Source organism: Pipistrellus kuhlii, unplaced genomic scaffold (assembly GCF_014108245.1).
Source record: "Pipistrellus kuhlii isolate mPipKuh1 unplaced genomic scaffold, mPipKuh1.p scaffold_m20_p_2, whole genome shotgun sequence".
NCBI lineage: Eukaryota > Metazoa > Chordata > Mammalia > Chiroptera > Vespertilionidae > Pipistrellus > Pipistrellus kuhlii.
The window spans coordinates 96,104,448-96,119,241 of NW_023425515.1; positions in this window are offsets into that span (position 1 = coordinate 96,104,448).

Genomic DNA, 14,794 nt, shown 5'->3' on the forward strand with positions numbered 1-14,794 from the left:
TAGAGTGTGTCTATACATATGGCGAGAGTGAGGTTGAGCATGGAAACTAGGAGATAGATGTAGCAAAGAGTGTCTGAGATAAGGTGCATAGAATAATGTGCATAAATAAGGCAATGTCATCAAAAAAGAATTTCAGTGTGGTGGGGCATTTTATAGACAAATCTTAAACATTGTCCCGTGAAGCCCAATGTATCTTTCAGATGTTTTATCTAGCATGTCTACTATTATATTTCTTTTATTTGTGGGATTAATTATTTATGTAATAAACTCTGTTATTAATATTTTTTATACTCATTAAAAGGATCAGCTTCTGGAGAAGTGGTCTTCCAGTAGCCCTTAGGATAGCCATGTATTTAAAAATAATCTTTGTTTTCATCAAAATAAATTTGAGTTTGGGACAGGGTGAACAACACATTAAGTCTAGCTAAATCCAGATCTTGTAATCCTATAATATTTAATCTGAGTATTTCAAATCATTGTGCAAAGCATTTTGGCCATAAAACTTTTCTGAGCCTCACATATCTCAACTGTGTAAAGGAGATAATAGGCACTTCACAAGATTGTTGGAAAAATTATATGCTATCTGGTAAATTATAGTATAAAATATACAGCACTCCACAAATTTGTTTTTTTTTAAATATAGTTTGGCTTAATTTCCTAACTATACAACTAAAAAAATCCCCATTTGCCTTAATTTTTAATAATTCATATTAAAATTTCTTTGTAGTAATAGAAAATTTCTGGCAGTGAACTTCTCAAGTGGTTAAAATCACTTGTCCTTTTGCCTCTTGCTTAAAAAAACCCTCAAGAAATACATTAAATGGTCCAGAAATAGATTGCCTGTTATGTTTTACTAAAGGGCCAGTGCATGAAATTTGTATGGACTGCCTGAGTAATTGTGAGCTGATCCTCCACGCATGGAAACCGGTTGGGTCCACACAGCAGCATTATCAGAGTGTTCATCATGTGTAAGTTTCTACAAACCTTAAAAGAGACAGTGCATACAAGGGCTATGTAACAGAACATGCAAACATCAGCAGAGCAGATAAACAATGTTCTGTTGCCTATTGTGCCAGACAGGGAATCATATATTACTTGCTTCTGAAAACTGCTTTGTGAATCAAATAAAAAACTACCAAGTAAGACTTTTTATTTTAGCTGTATTTGGGACAGAACTGGCTACCACCACATTTTTAAAATAATAATTAAAAAAAAATTTAAATGTGGTTTGAAATTGTTCCATTAGAGGATAAATAGAACTATGGAGAATGGGCAGCAAATGTATTGTGAAAGTTCACTGATTTGAAATGGGCAGCATATATCAATATAAAGGAAATACTGGTGATATTTAAAATTATTTTTCTTTCAAGATAGACAGTATGAACCAACTTGTTTATAAAATACCACCATTTTTTGATGTTTTATAATGAATATAAAGTGCTTATGATTAAATATGAAAGTTAATCCTCTCAGAGCTTATAACACCTTGTTCTCTTGCGAGGTAAACCACACTTTCTCCTTCTTTATTCTCATTTGAAGTATTCTTTGACCTCCTTCCCCATTCCCACTGCAATCCATTGTTTTATTTCAGGGGGATAAAAATGCAGTGTGAGAATGAAAATAAGTAATGGGTAAACCTTTTACCAGCTGTGGACAACAAAAAGAAGATATTGCCTTGGTTATGGAGGGTTAAATAATCCATCAGATAAATCTCCTAATTCTTTTTATCCTGTTTCTTAGATAATTAAACTTACATTTTTTCTGGTCTTAAATCAAAGCTGAATTTAAGAGATTTGTATCATAGCCAATGAGGTTTATCCAAGGTGTGATTATTGCTAATTGCAAACAAAATTGACTTTAAGGATAGTAGTTATGGTTTACTCCTATTTCAGATATAAGAAGTGGCAAGGGGAGAGAATGAGGCAGAGAGGCCAGTAAGAATGTTTTAGTGAATATCAGAGTACTAAGTGATTAGAGTCTGGGAGAGTGCTGGCTGGTCCAACAAACATAGGAAGGTGGTACTAAGAGGCCCCAGATGGGAAGGATTTGCAGAAGTAGATGGCAGATTAAATCAACCTCCTCAGCAGAGGCAGTATAGTCTTTCTACTGACCATAGTTGTGCCCATGTGCTACCCTTCAATTCACTCCATCAGTATGTTAGAATACTATGGATCTATTATTAGAGATGAATAAAAATGGATAAAAAAGTGGTCTTCTTTATTTTTACATTAATTCAGATATAAAAACCATTGGGTTATACAGTGTTTTTCATTTCATACTATAATAATAGAGAAAGATTTAAAAAATAATGTTTTCAGGAATAAAGCAGAGACCCTAGTTTACTCATCTCTGGAGAACTGGGAACACTAGAATTTAGAGATTAATTATTGTATTCTCAAATAATATATTCATTATGTCCACAAAGTCATGAAATTTTTAGCTTTAAAAACCTACTTGAGATCCAACAAAAAATGGACACTTTTTGAAAGAGGACACACAGAAGGTTGAAATATGAAATATTTCACATACATATGAAAACATGCTCAAAGTCATTAATCATCTGAGAGATAACCATCTCATATCTGTCAGAATGGCTATGATCAACAAATGACAAGTGCTGGCAAGGATGTGGGGAAAAAGAAACCTTGTGCACTTCTGGTGGGAATACAAACTGGTGCAGCCACTATGGAGAACAGTATGGAGTTTCCTCAAAAAGTTAAAAATGGAAGTTCCATTTGACCCAGTAATCCCACTTCTGGGACTATATCCCAAGAAACCAGAAATGCCAATCAGAAAGGATATATGCACCCCTATATTTATAGTAGCACAATTTACAATAGCTAAGATTTGGAAACAACCTAAGTGCCCATCAGCAGATGAGTGGATTAAAAACTGTGATACATCTACACAATGGAATACTATGCTATATAAAAAAGAAGGAACTTTTACTATTTGCAACAGCATGAATGGAACTGGAGAGCATTATGTTAAGCAAAATAAGCAAGTTGGAGAAAGATAAATATTACAAAGATAAGTATTACATGATCTCACTCATATGTGGGATATAATGATCAACATAATTTGATGAACAACAATAGATACAGAGACAAATGGCAGGGAAGGGGGTTTAGAGAGCAACCAAAGGACTTTTATGCATGCATGTTAACATAACCAATAGACACAGACACTGGGATAGTGGGGGCTTGCCCAGGGTGAGAATGGCAGGAGAGGGCTATCAATCGGGTTAAAAGGAGACATATGTGAAACTTTAGACATAATAAATAAATAAATGAATGAATGAATACATACATACATACATACATACATACATACATACATAAATAAATAAATAAATAAACAAACATTCTTTAAGCCACTTTGAGAGAGGAATGGTGTCCCTCAATCAGAAAGTGGCATTTTCCTCACCTAAATTCTTAGGGAAGGAGGAGAGGGGAAATCAAAATGTGTACATTTAAAATAAGACAACTTTTTAAATCATTAACTAATTCACTTTTAAAAATTTTCATTTTATTTTATTTATTTAAGAAAGAAAAAAATCAATGATAATAATCATTGATTGGCTGGAGATCAAGCAAGCATCCTTGGCATTTACCCATGACCAGAATCAAACCTGAGATCTTTCTATCCACTGAGCCAAACCGGCTAGGGCTCATGAACTAATTCTTAAATTCATTTGTGCAAAATGACATTTTCCCCATTTCTTCATATTGATTGATTCTCTTGGGGAAACAACAGATCTACTTAGGAGAGTAAATGGGCATAGCATGTGACCTAGAAGTCACAGTCTGTGGTATTTACTGAGAGGCAACTACAAGATCCATATATTGAGGATGCCACGCATTCCTTGAGTATTTATTTTATAGTTCGCTTATTAACCTGACCCTTATTCAAGTCGCCAAGTGTAACATTATGCCATTTGTAACTCAATGTTTCATCAACAGCAATCATGTTTTATAGACATATAGAAGACAGAAACCTTGAAACTAAAAGGTGGCTGAATTAATATGACTGACATGAAGCCCAATGCTAAATGGCAAAGGACCAATGAACACAATCATGATGTTCTGTGTTTTGTTTTTAGATAACTTTGCCTTCCTGCCTAACACATGTATTTTGTATTATCCCAAGTTCCTGTAACATCAAAACATGAAATTTGAAGGATTTGAAATAAATGTAACTAAACGGAATTTTTGGATGGAGAATGTCTGGTTTGTTCAGATCTGTTCAAGTAATAGGGGAAAGCACAAAAGAATCTAGGAAAGAAAAACTCCAATATTTGTTGGATGAGCAACATTACTTGGGGGAAAAGTTTGCCTGACCTTCACCTGCATGATGCTTCTGCTGGCTCAGTGATTCTTGCTTCGCTCTGATTAGGTATAGATTGCCCCTTTCCCAGCAAGAAAAGTCAAAGAATAAAAAGGGAAAAAATTCTTGACTTAACTATAAAATATTTATTTTTTTAAATCACAGTTGGGCTCAATCAAGCCAGTTTCTAATCTTATTTGTTAGGCTAAAAACAAAACAAAACAAACAAACAAACAAACAAAAACAATACAAAATGAAATGAAAAACAACTCTGCCTTTTAAAATAAATTCTTTCGATCATTTTCTTTACAACCTCTAGTCTAGATCTCAACTCACATTTCCTGGATGTATTTTTTAAAAGTCTTCCTCACTTGAAAATATGACTTTTTATTTTTTTCAGACTCTCCTCTAGTTCTGCTGGGAGGTGACAGCAGGAAGACAGACACAGGCCCCTCAGCTGGTTGGAACAGCAGGTGGAATGCATCAGTTGGCAGAGTCCTACCAATGTTCTGAGGAAACCTGAAGCAGCTTTCCACTCCCACGCCTCTGTGGATTCTTGGACCCATGATATTAAGTTGCAGAGTCTGCCTAATCATATAGACCAGAGCTTTTCTGTGACATTACTGTCAAACAACCCTCCGTGTGACTAATATTTTTAACAGCATGCTATTTAGTATTTGTCAAGGCTATAAAAATTCATTCTTCAGATACTCAACTATAAAAGTAAGTTAAGTCTTCCAAGTGTCTTTCAAAGGAGTTATTAAAAGTAGGTTAATTTTTCCCACTATAGTATGCAGTTTCATTTTGGTTCTCCCACTTCAACCACATAAAATTAAATTTGACTGAAGAGTGACCTACTGGAAATCAGATGGAAAAATAAAGCGAGAGATTTAAATTACTGACTCAAAGAAAACTAACATGTCTGTCTGCAATTCAGCAGTTCACTAATCCCTCTGAGAATCTTAGGTTTCTGGTAGTCAGTATTTTCCTCTTAGGCTTTAGATTGTGTTTTTAATGGAAATGTGGAAATGATGTAGAACTTAATGGAATGTAATATCTTGTTGTGACATACAGTTGTAAGACAACACAGGAAAAAAAAATAGCTATACTTTTTTTCTGCCACAATCCCTCTCTTTACTCCCAGGCTTCTTTTTTTAAAATATATATTTTATTGATTTTTATTTTATTTTATTTTTTACAGAGAGGAAAGGAGAGGGATAGAGAGTTAGAATGGTCGACGAAAAAGAAACATCAATCAGTTGTTTCCTGAACACCCCCCACTGGGGATGTGCCCACAACCAAGGTACATGTCCTTGACCGGAATCAAACCTGGGACCCCCTCAGTCCACAGGCCAATGCTCTATTCACTGAACCAAACCGGTCAAGGCCCCTGTCTTCTTATAACCTATGATCCAGCTCCCAGAGTAACTAGACATTCTCTAAAATAAACTATGCTCTTTAAAATTCTTATAAAGTTGTTACCAACTAGTCTCCTTAGAAATTTTCCCTAACAATTAAAACTATAATGACTTTGAAAATTCAAACTATAAAAGGGCAACATAAATTAATGTTGTTATCCTAATAAGAGTATAACATGTTTAGAGAACTCTTAGAGGCTTTTGCTGCAGAGTTATAGATAGTACTAGAAGCCCGGTGCACAAAATTTGTGCATGACAGGGGGGTGTCCCTCAGCCCAGCCTGCACCCTCTCCAATCTGGGACCGCCCATTTAGGCCTGATCACAGTGGGACTCTCTCTCACAATCCAGGACTACTGGCTCCTAACTGCTCACCTGCCTGCCTGCCTGATTGCCCCTAATGGCTTCTGCCTGAAAGCCTGATCACCCCCTAACCACTCCCCTGCCAGCCTGATTAACACCTAACTGCTTCCCTGCAGGCCTGGTTGCCCCCAATTTTCCTCCCCTGCAGGCCATCTTGTGGCAGCCATCTTGTGTCCACATGGGGGTGGCCATCTTTTATTTTTTATTTTTATATATTTTATTGATTTTTTACAGAGCGGAAGAGAGAGGGATAGAGAGTTAGAAACATCGATGAGAGAGAAACATCAATCAGCTGCCTCCTGCACACCCCTAACTGAGGATGTGCCCACAACCAGGGCACATGCCCCTGACCAGAATCAAACCTGGGACCCTTCAGTCCGCAGGCCGACACTCTATTCACTGAGCCAAACTGGTTTTGGCTGGGGGAGGCCATCTTTGACCAAATGGGGGCAGCCATCTTGTGTGTTGGAGTGATGGTAAATTTGCATATTACCTCTTTATTATATAGAATTTTCAATGGGAATGACAAAATTGTGGAGGACTGTTGACCCTTGAACAGATTCTCTTATACACAGTTTGTTATCAATAAATGCCTGTTTGCTTTTTGATCTGTGGTTTAGAGTTTGTGGATGTGAAGGACCAACTATATGCATTGATCTATGTCATTGTATATAGGGTACTTGAGCATTCATGGATTTTGGTATCTGTTTAAGTTTCTGGAATCAATTTTCCACTAATACTGGGGGAAAACCAAGTTTCTGGGTAGTCAAAAGTTATATGTGGATATTTGACTGTGGGGGTGGTGATGAGGGTGTTGGTGTCCTTAACAGCAACATTGTTAAAGGATCAATTGTATTTCACAAACACATTTTTGATGTCTTTTATAATCACTAAGTTTTTTTTAAAATGTTTGTGTGTATATATATATATATATATATATATATATATATATATATACATACACACATATATATAATTCAATGTTATATAATTTAAAGATATATATATATATATGTGATCAAATATATATATTTAAAAGTTCACATATATAAGCTTGTGTGTGTGTGTGTGTGTGTGTGTGTGTGTATGTGTGTGTGTATCAATCTGGATAGGTCAGGGTGTGCTATTGTAATGAGTAACACTAAAATCTCAATTATTTAACATAACAAAAATTAAATTTTGATCAGACAAATTCACTGCAGTCTCTTTGGTCACTTTCCATGGCACCTGTAGTTCCTCTGTTAACGTGGAGTTAGTGCACTTTGTTCTGTGGCATACATACATCCATGGTCATCTCTATAGAGGATCAAGAAGAGTGTTCAAGTAATCCAATGCTTCACCCACTCCCTCTGTTCATAGTTCATTGGCCAGAACTTGTCACATGAATAAAAACCACCATCAACAGAACAGAGAAGTGCAATTTTTCCATGTGCTGCACAGAAGATGAGAAACAAAGCTAACTGATCTGTAGTGATGCCTACAAGTGCAGACAGAATTTCACAAAGGCCTAGCTCTTCTTTTATCTCCAAATTACTCTCCTCTTTTGTCTGTGACAAACAATTATTGCTGAGAGCAAAGTGTATTGCAAAGCCAATATTACCAGTGTTCATCCACAGATATTGATCTATTTTACTTTTATTTAAACAAAAAACACCATATTCAAGTTCTCAAATATGTTTTGGCATCTAAATAACTTTTTACAAAGTATTAACATAACTTTTAACAAAGTATTAAAAGTCTTAGGAAAAGTAAACAAAGTAACAAGAATCTCTATAAAATCACACACAATAAGAATAACCTAAGTAGAATATGAAATAAAATGCTTCAAACAGGTTGATATTTTTTTCTTTTCTATAATTTTAATAGTAGAAATGTGTAGACTATACCTGCCAATTTTAACTGCTTGGCAATTTTTCCAAGGATTTATTCATGGAATGCATTTAATGACAAATGTGTCGGCATCATCTGAGATGGGAATCAAGATACTGGAAACTGCAGTCAGTATCTCCTATTGCTTTATAACCCATCAAAGATGATGCAAGCTGACTTCAAAGGGAACTCAGTCCTTGCATCAGCTCTGCAGGGGTGTTGAGTAAAATGAGGAATGAAAAAAGGAACACCATTATGTTTTGAATTTCAAGTCCTAAATCATTATTTCCTAGCTGTGCATGAGGTTACATAGATAGAAAGTAAAATAGCAAGTGGTCATGTTATTGGGATGATGATAGAGGAGGATCAGGAAGAAGCATTTTTTGTCACATTAAGAAAACTCTCTCCCCTGGTGTTCAAATATTCCTAGAACATTTTTTAGTGATGGAGTGACACTCTGGTACCCTCATAATGCCCAGGTGCCTGCTGGGGACTGACCTGTTTCAGAACTCTCTTCTCTGGATCAGTAATGTACTATCTCTGAAGATAATTAAGTGTGAGGTATCTAAATAGTCACTTACACTGGTATGTGCTATCAGGCCTCTTTTTCTAAATGGAAATTGTATACCTAATTGTCAGTAATGGGATATTTACTTGTTATTAATCTTAGATAACAAAAAGTCTTCAGTTTTATTTTAAAAACACATTTATTTTGCCTTTCTAATGTATGTACAAATATTGTTCCCTACTAGCTCTGTATTCATAATGTGGACTTAATGGCTTCAAAGAAATCCATATGATTCATTCATTCAACATTTTAAAGTGCCTAAGTATTGTTACAGTCAATTTCTAAAATCATATCCCTATTGAAATGTGTGTGTGTGTGTGTGTGTGTGTGTGTGTGTTTATATCTGTGTATTAGTGACAAAAGGCAAGATTATTTATGGTACTAATTCTGGGTACATGTTTAAATAGGACAAAATTCATATTTCCTTAAAAAGAAAGAATGTCTCTGGATTTAGTTAAGTATTTCAGTATATAAATATGTGATGGAAGCATTTTTTAAAGCCTTACTTCTGAGGAATAAATGAGGAAATTCTCAGCCAAGGCTATACTTATATTATGTTGTTAAGATACAACATGAAGCACTAAAGAGGCACAGAAGACAAATGAAGCTGGAACTCAGTGTGTTTCTCACAGTGTCATTAGAAGAGAATCGGTCTTTTTTTTTTTTTTTTTTTTAACTAAACTTTTACATTGAGAGAGCTTCGGAAATTCATTATATGAAAACACACACATCACCCCACAGAAGCTTGTGATCATTTTATCAAAGCAGGATAAAAAATCTTGATGCTAGGACATCTTAGGCTTATGTATTGTTAATCATTACACCACTGTTATGTCTTTATTTTTCCAGTCACTATTGCCACCATTCCTCATTGAAGTAAGTGGTATTTTCTTTACACAAGTTACTAACCTGTGTCTTTTTCCTATATATATAGTTACTATTAATATTATGAATATCATAGTATTTAGATCAGTTTTTAAAGTAGGATACATGTAACAGAAATTCTGGAAGTCAACTCTTTTAGGTGAAAATAGACAAACAAAAGTTCTATTTCACTATATTTAGATTTTGGGTTTTTTTTTTAGGCTTATGAAGTATATATTCTATTACATTTAAAAGTACATATATTTTATTTTTTAAAATAGATATTTTGGGAGTTTACACTTCAACATTTATAAGTAAAAGAATGTACAACTAAAAAAAAATTCTAGATCACCAGTTCAAATTAAATCACCAATTACCAGATATAGTTTCAGATTAACACAGGTTGGATTGTCAATGGAAAAATTATGGGATCAAATACTAATACTTTTGTTAGGGATTCAGGATGGTGTCACTTAGGAAGTATATTAACGAATAGAACCAATACTTTTCAGTTACACTAAATTTTGTTTAATATAATGTTTTATTTCATAATGCAAAGTACTTGATCTATGTAACTAGTTTAAAACTTCAATATAAGAAATTGTTCTTGTATATAAAATTGTTGACTAATAATTTAAAAGTCAAATGTTTCTAAATATGGCTAATAACTTTCTTACTGAAGAACTTATACCCTCTACTCCTGGTATCTACAAAGATGGTGAGTATAGAGAAATTGTGTCAATGTAAAGGGTGTCCATTATCCAGAAACATGGGGATTTGGTAAGTACTATTTAATATTTTATCTTTGAATCTAAAAGATTTCATATAGCATTACTACAATTTTTTTGGAAGGCCACTGACTTTATTGATTTAAAAAACTTTATAGGACAGTGACTATTTCTCCAAAAGAGAAACCAAATGTCATTAAACAGACCAGAGGTGAGAGTAGGGGTGAGGGTAGGGGGCAGAAATCCACTCAGAAAAGGTGATTATTTACCTGAAACTGGCAGGGGAAAGAGAAGGGAGATGTAGGCAAGAGTGAGAATTCCAAAAATGTTGAAATGGTGAGGGGAGAGACCCTCTTCCCCCAAAGACCAGGAGGGCATTAGTGGTGAGTAGACAGCAATCATTTCCTTTGTAGAGGACGAGGAACAGCCCCCACTCAGCTGCAAACTCTGACGACTCAAGGCTGGTGTTAGGGATTGGGGGCTCCCAGAGAGCATCACAAGAAGGTGTCACATCTCTCAAAGTCACTCAAAGCAATCCCAGGACTGCTTGGCATTGGTGCCACATGTGTCCTTTAGCCATTCCTAGAAGAGGTCTTCATCTTTCTTTAGCACCAGAAACTGACCAAGGACCACATAGTAAGTAAGCCTTGTCAAAGCCCTTTTCCTCCAGCTTCTTGCCCAGGACTTCACCAATCCCAACTAGACTCTCCAATGGCTTTTCCTCCATGGGCTCTGCCACAAAGTTTTGGTGTTGCTGGGAAGTTGTCATCTTGATGAGGATTAATCGGCACAGGCCTATGCTTGCACACCAGCTCCCTGCACCTCCATGCCTGGGCTCCTATTGCACCCCTCCATCCCCAGCATTACTACAGGTTCTTAAGTTAATTTTGATGGAAATAGAATGCTAAGAAATATCTTACAGTTAATGTTCTACAGGCTCAGGCATCCAAAGGTTCCCAGGCCCCAGTGAGGCTCCAGAGTAGAGGCCTTTGATGAAATAACAGAACTGGTGTGACCCCTGGACAGTTGTTGGTGTTGGGCTGGTGTCCTGCTATGCTATTTGTACAAATGAAACTGAGACAGAAAAAAACAAAACAAAAAATTGACATTCCATCCATCTAGGTTGTGAGTAAAAGGGTATGTTTTTTGCACCTTTACTTTTTCCTATTTTGTTAAATTTATTGGGATAACGTTGGTTAATATGATGATATGCATTCAGGTGTGGATTTCTAATTTATACCTTTAAAGAGACTAAGGGATACAATTACTAAAATGGCTGATTTGCTGTTATAGGCATAGCATTGTTTGTTTCTCCTTTAAAAAAAAAGTATCAACTACCTTAATAAAATTCACAGACCTCTTCTATCAATACTTAAAATAAAAATTAAAAAAATTTTAAATTAAAATTAAAAATTTCCCTATTATCAAAGCAGTCTGATAATATCACAATAGCTTTACCCTAAACCTCTTCTTGCCTTCTCCCCTTCCTTTCCCTTTCTCCCTCCCCACCTGCTTTCCTTCCTGTTTCCCTATCTTTCTTTTTCTCTTTCTATGATTGGCTTCCTTAAAAAGAACACAGGATATACACTGAGTGGCCAGATTATTATGACCACTCCATCAATACTTCAATGGGCCACCTTTTGCCTTCAATACTGTGTCAATTCTTCTTGACATTGACTCCACGAGATGTTGAAAGGTGATGGGAGGAATCTGACACCATGCCTGATGAATAGGTCTGTCCAGTTCTCTGAGATTTGATGGTTGTGGAACCAGCTGCCTGATGGCTCTTTTAACTTCGTCCTACAGATACTCAATTGGATTGAGATCTGGTGATTGTGAGGGACACCTAAGCAAGATAAAGTCTCCCTCATGTTCTTGAAACCACTACTGCACAATTCAAGCAGTGTGGCATGATGCATTGTCTTGTTGAAAGAAGCCATCTTTATTGGGATACGCCATCAACATGATAGGATGAACTTGATCAGCAATGATACTTAGATATGTTGTGCTATTCAGATGTTGTTCCACATGAATTAAAGGGCACAAATCATGCCAGGAAAACATGCCTCAAACCATAACACTGCCCCCACCATCTGCATGATGCAACTGGAAACGTGATTCATCAGACCATATGACTTTTTTCCAATGCTCGACTGTCCAATGCTTGTGTCCCTGTGTGAGTTGGAGACATTTTATCTCGGTAACATCAATCAGCAAAGGTGTTTGAACAGGCCTTCGGCTTTCATATCCCATATGATGCAGTGTATGGTGAGTAGTGCATTCAGAGATCATTTGAGAGGATTCCTGATTTAGATTTTCAGTAATTTGATGCACTGTTGCCCTTCTGTTGTCTTGTACCAGTCTTGCCATTCTCTGTTCTGTCCTAACATTGACTAGTCTCTGAAAGCCACAATGTTCATGTTCAGACCCAGAGTTTTGGCTGACAGTCCAGTCTTTAAACACTTTAACAACAGCTGCTCTTGAACATTTAACGAATATGAATTCAGCTGTTTTGCTGATGCTCGCTCCATAGCTCTCAGTGCCAACAATCATCCCACATTCAAAGGCTGTTAAATTGTGTTGTTTACCCATATTTTCAGGAAAAAAATTAGTTCTACAGTCATAGTAAACAACCTGCTTCCCTATTTATAAAGGTCTGACCCTCTATCAACTTCAAATTATAGCTAATTTGCCTATCTATGTCAGATGGTCATAACAATCTGGCCACTCAGTGTAGAAAACAAGACAATGTTTTATTTCCCTTTTTCTTCTTGAAACTATTGTCTCTTTTCTCTTATAATATTTTAAAACTAGAGGCATGGTGTACAAATTCATGCACAGGTGGAGTCCGGCCGGCCCTGCCTCTGATCAGGGTCAGGGGGATTGACCAGGGACAGGGCTGCCTGAGGGGAGAGGCCATGGGCAGTTGGCCAGTCAGCCCCACGCTCTGGTTGAACTCCCAGTTGAGCTCCTTGTTGAACTCCCAGTAGAGGGGACAATTTGCATATTAATCTTTTATTACATAGGATAATAGATATTTTGTTTGCCTTTTTGTTTAAAGTGATAGTCTTGAAATTGGGACTCAAAAGAACCGTTGGCCCAGAAAGGAGCTCACTACAGATTGATTCATTTTCCTCTCAGCATAACCATTATGGCTTGTCTCAGTTTCGGTCTTTATTCCTTATATCACATGACCTAATGCATCTAGGGAAAATAATTAACAACATAAAGTGATGAACAGAAACAGACCTGGAGACAGAGAAGCAGCAATCAGACTGTCAAACTTTAGAGGGAAGGTTGGGGAGGGTGGGAGTAAAGGGGAGAGATCAACTGAAGAACTTGTATGCATGTATCTAAGCCTAACTAGTGATCATGGACAACAGGGGGTGGACATACGTGGGGAGTGGTTTGGGTTGGGAATGGGGGGATGAGGACAATTATGTGATACCATAATCAATAAAGAAATAAAAATTAAAAATAAATAAATAAATAAAGTGATAGTCTTAAGCTTTAAAAGCACTGACATTTTTATTATTCTATTACATATATTTCTCTGCCTCAAAATGAAGAAAAAAATTTAAAAAATATAAATTTCTACAATGAATAATATAGTTTTATCAATTATTAGAATAAAGGGATATTAATTAATGACTTCTTCCTTGATTTATTGGTATGTAAAGAGGTGAGAATAGGCACTGGGTCAAACTAGAGAAATAAGGCTAAACTACAAAACCTTAAGCCAAGAATAAAATGTGTTAAATGCTACATTCCACAATCAACATAACTTCTGAACACACTAAAAAAAGACAAAAAAGTATCACATTCTGATGAATAAATTGGAATAGCATCAATATAAATGTGGAATATTATCTGGGCCTAGATTGATAAAATGGTGTCAAAAGGGTTTAGAGGAGGCTGGATATCAAAATGGGGGTGTTGATTTCAGGAAGATTTTAAGTCCTGGCCATGTTTAAATTTCAGTCCTAGACTATATTGCAAATAACCATGTTGCCCCTCTCCATTCCTACCTTCCAAGACTCTTCTATGGACAGAAGTGATCACATGTGATTTGGACATTAAGCCAACAGATTTTATTGGTCACTTACTATGTTCCTAGCACTCTTCTGTGTATTAGGAGTACAGTAAGTCCCCACTTAATGTTAATAGGTTCTGTTATTTAATTTTATTTTATTTAATATGTTATTTAATTTTAGTGTACTAATTGATATAAACATGAAGTTTCCACAGCATTTTATCAGTTTCATAATAAAGCAATATTGAACATCATAATTAAATGACCTGAAAAAAATAGACAAAAACCTCCCTTTCCCACCCCCATCTCAATCCATTTGAGACTGGAACAGCTCTCCATAAAAATCTATATCTTAAATACCAGAAAATACTGTATTCTGAAACACCACCACTGTGCGTCACATGAGATGACCAGTGTCATAGACCATAACATAATATTCATTTGTGATGCTAAAGCTTAACTTAGCTTTTCTTCACCCTATGTACTTTGGCATTTAGACTGGGAATTGGCCTGCCACTTTTCAGTAATGCTAATCACTAAGCTCCCAGCCTGGCTCACCTGTTACAATTTAATAAGAAAAATTAATGACAAGCAGGTGTTATACACAGTAATGTTAGGAGAATTTAA